Source organism: Tasmannia lanceolata, unplaced genomic scaffold (assembly GCF_043159265.1).
Source record: "Tasmannia lanceolata isolate RefF3 unplaced genomic scaffold, GAP_Taslan_0.1 ptg000012l, whole genome shotgun sequence".
Taxonomy (NCBI): Eukaryota; Viridiplantae; Streptophyta; class Magnoliopsida; order Canellales; family Winteraceae; genus Tasmannia; species Tasmannia lanceolata.
The window spans coordinates 761457-773625 of record NW_027518689.1 but is presented as its reverse complement, the minus strand read 5'-3'; positions in this window follow the sequence as shown (position 1 = coordinate 773625).

Genomic DNA, 12169 nt, shown 5'->3' with positions numbered 1-12169 from the left:
AACCAAATAATGTATATTTCAGCCATTTCTAATCTTAATTGTTTTGTACATTCTACATAACTCTTAAATCAGAGTCTAGAATTTTTCAAAAATAAAAATAAAATCGTGATGAAACAGATAATACTCTGGATAGAATAAGCTAATAGAATCCACCTTTTCAAAAAAATAAAACAAGTTTTAATTAAAATCATTTCTACAACAGGGATATTAAACCTACAACTCTTATTGAGCTCTATGTCATATAACACATTAAAACACTAATTCAATTGGTTTTATAGGAAAATTATAATTACTGATTCAAAGTATTAGCAAAATAGCTCAAATATACTCGATAAGAAATTAAATACTAGACACGTAAAACTACTGAATTTCGGATTACAATCGGAGTAAAAATAAATGATTAACTTAGAAATATTACAAAATTGAAATCTTTGTATTATCCCTCTCTGCATTTTAACAAAGCTTTTGAACACATCTCTCTTAACAAGTAATATCTTTATTAATTCATAGACTAATTCTAATTCAAAGCATGTTCAATAATTTTAGGACGCAAGTTTGCAAATTAAATGCTGTCAAATAGAGGTACCAGTTTAATTAATACTATCATCCTTGAGAGAAATCATTAAGATAAAAGTGATTATACTAATTCTCTAGATATTCAGCTCATAGATCAAATATTTTAGAATTTAAGAATATTATGAAATCAAACATATAACTTAAGAAAAATCAGAATTTATGAACCGAGCATTTCTAGGTAAAAGATAATCTATAATATGGCTATAATTATGTAAATTCTAAAGATTTAAACTATGAATCAGTAATTATAAAATCATTCTGTACCAAAGAAGAGAATAATACCTGAATTTAAAGTTTCTTATTACAAACAAATGAAGATCCGATCTGGAATTCTAGTAGTATCTGCTTGCGCTGATGACTATTTAAGCCACAATTTGAAGATGTAGAACTAAAACGGCGCGCAAGAAAATCCAATCCAACAAACAAAAGATATATTCCAACTAAAATTCTACAGATCTAATAAATCTGAAATTTCTAAACCTCAAAATGTTGATTTAGGATTTAACGCTCGATCGAAGTAGAAAACGAGTTTAGAAAGTAAGGTTGATCGAAGGCTTGCCGGAAAAATGACCGGAGAAATCAAAGATCGTCGGAGAAAAAGGGATTTTAAAAGTAGATCTAGGATTTCTAGTTGTAGGAAAGGGTTTTAGGTATAAGAAAAAGTAGATCTAGGATTTTTTTAGGGTACGAATAGGTAAAACAGAGCAGATTTAGGATTTCTAGGGTACAGATGTATAAAACATAGCAGATCTAGGAATTCTAGGGACCTTAACTAGGGTTTAAAGGTGAAAATGAAGATGAGGATATAAACTATGAGTAAAAATGAGGAAAATACCAACCGGAGGTGATCAGAACTAACCGGAGCTCAGCCGGAGAACAAGAAACGAGGATTTGAATTTCTGAGAAAGAAGCAAAGAGAGATCAAGAGATGCAGTGGAAGATGAGAAAGAGAAAAACAAGCAAATTTTCTTGATCGGAACTTCGACGGTGTTGCCGGAGAGGATGATCGGAAACAAGGGAAGAAAATCTCTCGTTCTTTCTCTCTGCGAAAAATCCTTTTTTCCCTCTTTTTATAAAATGAGATAAAAAAACAGTATTTAAAGACATTTTTGAGACTTGATATTGGCACTCCACTTGATGGGCGCGCGATTTTGCGCGTCCTATTCGGATAAAAAATACATCATTTCAGAATAAAATCGCCCCCCTCTCAGGATAAACACACCCCCCTCTTCTGCTTTACACTACGACTTCTCCTGGTATCGTTTGCTAGGCAAACGCGCTCGGATTCTGACGAAATGTTGCAGGGACCTAGATGAAACCCTAACTTAGCTAAGGGTGGAATTTGGGATTCTACCTTATTGATTTGATGAGGTTTTGCTCAAACTGAAGGGATTAGGGCACGGTCAAAATGGGGTGTCTACAGATGGGAGGAAATACGTTTAATTAATTAGAAAAATTAAATAACAAGTGTTATAAACTTATTTTACTAAAACAGTCATAACTGTCTGACCTTTTGGCCAAAATGAGTGCATAAGTACTTGTTTCGAACATCTTTGAAAGATCTATAACTTTTCATTTTATGATTGTATCTAATTCAGCCATTTAATAGTCCAAAATTAGGGTCGAAAATTAGTCAGTAGTTTTGCTGCGGGAATGCACCTAATCATGATGGGCCACACAATGCAAAAACGCTCAGTCCAAGAAAATTACATTTTTTCAAGGTTGGGAACATAGGGGTAAGTAGTGTTTGGTTGTCAAACTCGTAGACTAGTGATAGGAGGTGTCATTACCAGTAGAGAGAGGGGGAGAGGAGAGAGAGAGAGAGAGAGAGAGAGAAAAGCATCATTCCCAAGAAATGTTGGCAAAATTCCACCTATTTTGTGGTTTTGGCTTGGATTTCATAGGGAGGGAACAAGGGTGTACATTAACAGACATGCAATGATTAAGCAAGAGACATCCCTATAGTCTTTAGAGATTTCAATGATATATTGGCATCCAAATGAAGGCTTTTGCTGAGGTGGCACCCAATGCCAACCAAAATTGCTACTCCAGATGCTCAAAAAATAGAAAATATAGGCAAAAGAAAAATATAAAAAAAATGGATACTTTACGTGCCTAAGATAGTTTTTCCTGAAAATATAAAGTTATACAGCTCATTCACACCAATAAAATGGAAGAAAAATAAAAGTTAGCAAACCAAACCTATTGAAGTGTTGTGCTAACAGGAATTGGAAATACATTTAATTAATGTGCATGGGTATTTTGATCATTTGACATAGGGGTGCACTTATAAATAATTAGAGATCTTTAGAAAGATTTGTGTACATTTTAGTAGGAAATACAACTAGGAAAACAGGGCAACACCCACCAGGTGAAGAAGGAAATAGCTTTTTCTTATTTTTTGCAAATTATTTTCCATCTGAGCTGGGTTACCGGCCAGATATGAAACAAAGGGGTGGAATGGTAAAAACAAATGGGTGAAATATCATGCCAAAGAGGGATCTCATTTGCAAGATCGAGACATGCAAAGGAGTGTTCAGTAATTTTCAAAAAGTACTGAGGGGGGGGCACTACATAGGATGATCTAAACCGTTCATTTGTTGGGCCACAATGTAAATATATTGTACCCCGAGGATCATTTGCATAGGATGTTCCTAACCCTCGTATTTGTAGAACTGCACATTATAGAAACCTCTATAGATTGGATGGTTTGAAGCATCCTATGGAGATGATCTATAGGGTACAGCCTATTTAAGTCATGGCCCAACAAATGAACAGTTTGGATCATCGTTATGAAATGGACTTCACTGTATTTTTTGAATGGGATTTGCTAGGCAATTTCATGGAAAGCCATTTCGCAGTTGGCTTTTGCACGTGAGAACAGCCCCACAGGTTGACATTTTAGCAGAGTTTGTTTTATTCATTTAATTCATCTGAGGTCTATCATGCAAAAGCCAGCCGCGAAATTGCCTTACAATTCCTTTTTTTGAAAATATAGAAAAGGAGATGATATCAGCACAACTATATTATGATATTTTTCGCTAGCCCATCTTGTCTTTTAGTGTTTAATTTAAAGAGCGTTCAAAAGGTTATTACATTTCCCAAAAGGGAAATGATATCAGCGCTAGGGCTGGCAACGGGGCGGGTCGGGGCCGGATGTTGGGGTCCCCTACCCCTTCCCCTTCCCCTCCCCTCTGCGGGGATGCTGGGGAATCCCCTTCCCCTCCCCGCCCCGCCCCGCCCCACTCCAACATTACCCCCTCTTTAGTCATTGATACACTGAAGATGGGTGTCCCTAATCAACTTGATGCAATTTCAATATATAAAAATGTTATAAACTAACATACTTGTAGACGAAGGAGATATATTTCTTACTCTTCAGAAGATAGCAAAATCCGTTGAAGTACTGACTTGACTCTTGAGTGCCCTCGCAGCAGTCGCACCAACAGGCGTTATAAACCCAAATAGATGCCTGAGCAATGTTCAGAGGCTTGGGAATCACTAAAATGCAAAAAGTGAACTGTGTCCCTAACCTGAGTAATGTTTCTTTCGTGGGAAGGAATTAAGGAAACCCTAAGTCCCTAACCAAAATAAAAATGCAATTTATTATTTTATTATTTTATTTTCGCCACCGATGTTGGCACTACGATTTTTTTATAATGGCATACACTCAGCTTGTCTTTATTATTTCAACATCTGTCAAAAGGTTATTATAGTTCCCAAAATGCTCTCAGAAGCTAATTAAAAGGAAAAGACAAGCTAAGTTTATGTTTGGGGACATCTTGTAGCCGATCCATAGAGTTTCTAGTAGTTTTCCTTAAAAAAAACACTTAAAAATATACAAAAAAATGGCATTGATTAACGGGGCGAGCAGGGAGGGGCGGGGACAACTACATCCCCTTCCCCTTCCCCTCCCCGCACCGGGGAATTTTTAAATTCCCCTTCCCCTATCAAATCGGGGAATCCCCGCCCCAAACGGGGCGGGGCGGGGCGGATCCCCTCTTTTTCGGGTGAAATTGCCAGCCCTAATCAGCGCTCCAATGTTTTGATAATTCCGCTTCACTTCCTTGTCTAGAGATTTAAGAGTGTTAGGATTGATTGTTTGAATGTTTGGAATGCCCATATATATAGGAAAAACCAAATATGACCGTTCAATGGCATTGTTGTAATTCCAGGAAAAATCGCAACGGCTAAAAATCTGACCGTTGTAGTGTTCTCGGAGTTCCGAGAATATTTCTCGGAGTTCCGAGAAAAAATCTCGGAGTTCCGGGAATACAAACAAAAGTTGGAAAAAAGTCTACTGGACCATTTCTCGGAGTTCCGAGAATTTCTCTCGGAGTTCCGAGAAGCCTATTTCATGCATATTTTATTTCTTGTTTTTAGGCTTCCAACTTAACACCAAGTTGGGATTGCTATGAGGGTTCCAAGGTGTTGGAACTCCACAAAGACAATCTCTTATATATTTAGGGTGTGTGTTTATTTACTTAATTATGCCTCTAAAATCTAAAACTAAGATTGGATCTTTTACAATCTAAATATGACTTTGGTCTTCAATGGATTCTTCAAGTCTTCATTTGTCTTGGACTTCGATGTCTTTGGCCTTCATGATGTGGTCCAATGAGATCTTCTTGGCCTCAATCCAAGCAATGTTGTCTTAGCACCAATGTGATCTACAACTTAGACAATCAAACACATTAGTGATCATAAATCACTTGTGTATTGAAATCATCAAAATAAGATGGGAATGCCAAGGTGGAAACCATTGGGCTTACAATCTCCCCCTTTTTGATGATGACAAGCACAAGAGATTTTCCAATAAAATCATACATATTTTCCTTACACTAGAATTATCTCCCCCTTTGGCATCAATAAAAAAGATAAGGGTAAAAGAGAAACAAAGGGATGAAATATTCAATTTAAAGCTCCCCTTTTTTCAAGGAAGAAGACAAACCTAGAACTCCCCCTATTTAGAATTTTTATTCAACATAAGAGGGGATATTTTAATTTACCCATAGAAAGATATTCAATTTTTAGAGCAAATGCCCCTAATCTAAGCACATATGAAGATAATCATATGGGGGCTTTGGGAACCCAAGATTTGTTGGTTCTACCATTATCCCTAATCTTAGATGCACATTGGAATTGGTAATGACCATTAATTCCACAATAATGGCATCTAACATGAGGCAGGGTTAGATAAACTAGTCCTATCATATGCATGTTTAGGTCTTTGACTAGTCTTCTTTAAGATTATGTCAATAATTTTGTCACCATTTAAGAATCCATGGAGACATAATCTTAACCTTTCATTTTCATTATGAAGATGGGTTATTTGATTTAGAAAATCATTAAATTCATCTTCATAAGATTTGGAAGAGCTTGCCACATCTTAGAGTTTTGTAATTTGGCAAGTTTTCTCATCCAAACAACCCTTAAGGGTTTCAATCTCAAGTTTAAAATTTTCAAATTGAGCTTGAGATTTGGAAGAAGATTCATTTTTCAAAAAATTAAGTTCATTTTCTAATTTTGAAATGGATTTCTTTTGAAGTTTATTTTTAGAAATTTGAGAGTGCAAGGTTGAGCACAATTCATCATATGATATTTTTTCACTATTACGACTAGATGAATAACATGAAGGGTTAGAGTTTACCTCGTCTTCATGGGAGAGTGCCATGAAGCAAAGATCATCTTTCTTTTCTTCCCCTTCGCTTGAACTCTTTCCCGAGGTGCTAGTAGCATCCCATCCGGCGGCAAGAACTTTATGTTTCTTCCATTCCTTCTTTCCCTTGTATTTTGAGGAGAATGACTTGAGAAGTGGACAATCCGGTCTTTTGTGTCCGGTCTTCTTCCAATTATAGCACCTTATTCCTCCTTCTACTTCACTTTCTTCTTTCTTCTTCGTTTTATCCTTTTTATGTTTCTTTCTCCATAAGCTTTTAAATTTTCTTAAAGCTTCTTCTTCATCGCTATCCGCCTCGCTAGAGGATGATGAGTTCACTTTGGAGGCTTTTAGAGGTAGAGATCGACTCTCTTTTTCTTTCTCTTTCGGCTTCTTCTCCTCTTGTCGGCTAGTGAGGAGCATCTCATGGGTGATGAGAGATCCTACAAGCTCCTCCATGGTTAGCGTTTTGAGATTCTTTGATTCTTGTATGGCGGTTACCTTTGGATCCCAATATGGAGGAAGAGACCTAAGCAACTTACTCACAAGCTCATCAGTAGGATAAGATTTACCAAGATTAGCTAGTTCATTTGAAATTTTAGAAAAACGAGTATACATTTCGGAAATGCTTTCGTTTTGATCAATTCTAAACATTTCATCTTTGCTCTTTAACAAGTTTATTTTGGAATCCTTAACTTGAGATGTTCCCTCATGGGTAACGGCAAGTGTATCCCAAATAACCTTGGCGGAATAAAAAAGAGCAACTCGATTAAACTCCTCCGTAGATAGGGCGCAAAACAAAGAATTTATGGCTTTGTAATTTAAATTTGCATGCCTTTTTTCTACGACATTTCATTCTTCAAATGGTTTGGAAGGCAACATGTATCCATTTTCAACAATGTGCCAAAGTTCCACATCTATCGAAAGAAGATAGATGCGCATCCTTGTCTTCCAATGTCCATAGTTGGACCCATTAAAGAAGGGAGGTCTAGTTGTGGAATGCCCCTCCGGAAGTCCGGTTCCATTTCTATCCGTCATTTCACAATTAGAAAGTTGCCAAAGATCTTATGATCTTTCCCTTGTTGAAATTTTTAAAGAAAATTTTTCCAAAGATTTATAGAAAAGAAAATCTTTTAAGAGCCTTTGCTCTGATACCAAGTGAAATTCCAAAGGTGGTCCCGAATTGGCAACAAATGAGGAGTGAGAAATTAGGTTTCTAACAAGTTTTAACTCTTTTGAAAACTCAAACCCAATTTTGGAAATTAAGAGATCAATAATAAAATTCAAGCACACAAGTTAAATCTAAAGTGCAAATGCAAATAAAGAGCAAGAGTAAGAGAGATTGCACCAGAGATTTAAAGTGGTTCGGTCCTCCAAACGCGAGGCCTACTCCACTCCACCAACCAAACCCGTTGATCGCTTCACTATGTGATCTTCTTAACTTCGGCGAAGATCGGTGCCGATTACAAATTCCGATTACCTTTAACCTTGGTGGCAATCTTCACCACGGAGAGTGGGCTACGCTTCTCCGAATACCCGCCCAATACAAGTTCTTGATAAGAAAGAAAGAACAAAAAACAATCCCTCACAAGGGTTTACAAAGTGTAGAAGATGTACAATTTTAAGCCTATGATCCAAATCCTAATCTTTAGAGGATGAGAGGCATAATCAAGTTTGATTCACTCTTTGGATGTTCAAATGGAGTTTAAGAGTGTTAGGATTGATTGTTTGAATGTTTGGAATGCCCATATATATAGGAAAAACCAAATATGACCGTTCAATGGCATTGTTGTAATTCCAGGAAAAATCGCAACGGCTAAAAATCCGACCGTTGTAGTGTTCTCGGAGTTTCGAGAATATTTCTCGGAGTTCCGAGAAAAAATCTCGGAGTTCCGGGAATACAAACAGAAGTTGGAAAAAAGTCTACTGGACCATTTCTCGGAGTTCCGAGAATTTCTCTCGGAGTTCCGAGAAGCCTATTTCATGCAGATTTTATTTCTTGTTTTTAGGCTTCCAACTTAACACCAAGTTGGGATTGCTATGAGGGTTCCAAGGTGTTGGAACTCCACAAAGACAATCTCTTATATATTTAGGGTGTGTGTTTATTTGCTTAATTATGCCTCTAAAATCTAAAACTAAGATTGGATCTTTTACAATCTAAATATGACTTTGGTCTTCAATGGATTCTTCAAGTCTTCATTTGTCTTGGACTTCGATGTCTTTGGCCTTCATGATGTGGTCCAATGAGATCTTCTTGGCCTCAATCCAAGCAATGTTGTCTTAGCACCAATGTGATCTATAACTTAAACAATCAAACACATTAGTGATCATAAATCACTTGTGTATTGGAATCATCAAAATAAGATGGGAATGCCAAGGTGGAAACCATTGGGCTTACATTGGTTTCCAATATTCAAAGTCTACTTAACTAGTTTTCTCAATTTGAGTCAAATTGTGGGAAAATTTTTGAAATTTATTAAAATAGGATACCAACTCTATATAAACCATCATAGCAAGTTTTTGGAGGTTAACAAAGGCTAGAAAATCCAGGCTCCCTCTTTGGAGAAACATTCAAGCCTATCTCTCTCTTCTCCTCTCAAGTTTTCTCTCTTTATGTCCTAGTTTTTTCAATTCTAGTTCAACTGGTCTTGAGAAAACCTAAAGCTCCATCAAAGTAATTCGAATTCTCACTCCAAGGATCTGATATAGATCAGATTACATATTAGAATAGAAGTTATTATAATTCTCTTCATGCAATTTGAAGGGATCCATCGGTTCAACTTGCAGGTCTGCGACGATCGGATCGTTCGTGGCCGTTCGAGGAGTAGATCAAGCAGAGGCTGATATTACGGTTAGTCAGAAAGGTATTTTTCATATTTTATATTTTTATTTGAATCACCATCATATCATCTAGACCCTAGGTTCATGGGTTAATGGGCAAAATCGATGAGAAAAGTATTGTTCTACGCGATTTTTAGTTCCGCTGCGCGTAGCGATTTTGCCCGGGGGTGAAAACCGTTCCAACAAAGAGTGTAATTAAGTGTAAGTGTTATCTATAAAGTGGGTCATGGGGTTGGGATTGAACCCTCATGATTTTCATTCTCATCTTTCTGGCTTTCTCTCTTTATCCCTTCTTCTTTCTATCTTTCTAGCTACTTGTGGGTGGTTAGCTCCAAGGTTTCATCATTTTTCTTTTTACTTCAACCCGGTATCAGAGCAAGCTTGATCAAGATTCAAAATATCATCTCCCGGGAGGGAAAAAAAGTGGTACTCTCAGCACATCTCTATTCCCTTATATTCCTTCAAAACCCTAGCTAGCATCATCATCTTTCTTCCATATTTCCTGTTAAACCTCACCATCCAATCTTTTCAGGGCACCCTCCCTCTAATGGCTAGCTTTTAGGGATGTGTTTTACGTGGTTGAGTTCCCTACAATTTGCCTCATATATAAGCGGTGTAAGTGCTCAACAGGGAGGAGACAATAATTTGATTAATTTACCTAGAAATTACCTCGTAGAATAGGGGTAAGTAGTGTTTGGTTGTCAAACTCGTAGACTAGTGATAGGGGGTGTCATTACCAGTAGAGAGAGGGGGAGAGGAGAGAGAGAGAGAGAGAGAGAGAGAAAAGCATCATTCCCAAGAAATGTTGGCAAAATTCCACCTATTTTGTGGTTTTGGCTTGGATTTCATAGGGAGGGAACAAAGGTGTACATTAACAGACATGCAATGATTAAGCAAGAGACATCCCTATAGTCTTTAGAGATTTCAATGATATATTGGCATCCAAATGAAGGCTTTTGCTGAGGTGGCACCCAATGCCAACCAAAATTGCTACTCCAGATGCTCAAAAAATAGAAAATATAGGCAAAAGAAAAATATAAAAAAAATGGATACTTTACGTGCCTAAGATAGTTTTTCCTGAAAATATAAAGTTATACAGCTCATTCACACCAATAAAATGGAAGAAAAATAAAAGTTAGCAAACCAAACCTATTGAAGTGTTGTACTAACAGGAATTGGAAATACATTTAATTAATGTGCATGGGTATTTTGATCATTTGACATAGGGGTGCACTTATAAATAATTAGAGATCTTTAGAAAGATTTGTGTACATTTTAGTAGGAAATACAACTAGGAAAACAGGGCAACACCCACCAGGTGAAGAAGGAAATAGCTTTTTCTTATTTTTTGCAAATTATTTTCCATCTGAGCTGGGTTACCGGCCAGATATGAAACAAAGGGGTGGAATGGTAAAAACAAATGGGTGAAATATCATGCCAAAGAGGGGTCTCATTTGCAAGATCGAGACATGCAAAGGAGTGTTCTGTAATTTTCAAAAAGTACTGGGGGGGGCACTACATAGGATGATCTAAACCGTTCATTTGTTGGGCCACAATGTAAATATATTGTACCCCGAGGATCATTTCCATAGGATGTTCCTAACCCTCGTATTTGTAGAACTGCACATTATAGAAACCTCTATAGATTGGATGGTTTGAAGCATCCTATGGAGATGATCTATAGGGTACAGCCTATTTAAGTCATGGCCCAACAAATGAACAGTTTGGATCATCGTTATGAAATGGACTTCACTGTATTTTTTGAATGGGATATCCAAGGCAATTTCATGGAAAGCCATTTCACAGTTGGCTTTTGCACGTGAGAACCGCCCCACAGGTTGACTTTTTAGCAGAGTTTGTTTTATTCATTTAATTCATCTGAGGTCTATCATGCAAAAGCCAGCTGCGAAATTGCCTTACGATTCCTTTTTTTGAAAATATATAAAAGGAGATGATATCAGCACAACCATGTTATGATATTTTGAGCTAACCCATCTTGTCTTTTGGTGTTTAATTTAAAGAGCGTTCAAAAGGTTATTACATTTCCCAAAAGGAAAATGATATCATCGCTCCAATGTTTTGATAATTTCGCTTCACTTCCTTGTCTAGAGATTTTTGGGAACTGTAATAACCTTTTGACAGCCTTCTAAATACTGAAAGACAAGGAAGTGGAGCTGAAATATCAAAACATTGGAGCGCTGTTATCATCTCCCTCCTCAGCTCTCACGAGCTAAATAATTAAAGAAGAAAATACAGCTGTGTTTGTGCAAATATTAAAGGGAAAATGACCAAATAGAAGCGGTTTATACTGAGAATGACATTTCAAAAGGGGTGTTTTCTAAATCACCAAACAGAAGTGATGTTGACTGGTTTGGATGACCATGGGACGGAAATACCCTTAGTTAAAAAACACGGTTTTAACTTTACTCTCTTTCTCTCCCTCTGTTTTTACTCTCTTGATTTTTTTTTTACTTTTTACTTTCCACTGTTTACTCTCTCTCTCTCTCTCTCTCTCTCTCTCTCTCTCTCGCTCTCTCTCGCTGCAAATACGAGCGTCGGCGGAGAAATTCCGGCAAGTCTCTCCGTCTCTCTCTCTCTCTCTCTCTCTCTCTCTCTCTCTCTCTCTCTCTCTCGGCCTCTCTGTATCTCTCTCTAGGTAAATCTGAGCAGCAAATCTAAGCGGCAAATCTCACAGGTTGGTAACCCATCTCTCTCACTGTCACTCTCTCCCTTTCAGTCACTATGTGGTTTTGTCATTTAGGGTTTTGATAAGTCAGTGATTTAGTCGTTTTCTCAGTTAGGGTTATGAAAAATCAGTGGTTTAAACCAATCTCAGTGATTTAATTGATAAATGAGGGATTTGAAGTAACTATTGATGGTTATAATCCCCTAATTTGTTAGAAAGCAGTGGTTTAAACACCTAATTTCTGAGAAATCGGTGGTTTAAATTCCTAATTTCTGAGAAATTATTTGTTGAAACACCTAATTTGTGAGAAATCAGTCGTTTAATTGATAAATAAGATGTTTGAACTAACTATTGGTGGTTTAAAAACCTAATTTAGGGGAAATTAGTGGTTTAATTGAGAAATGACG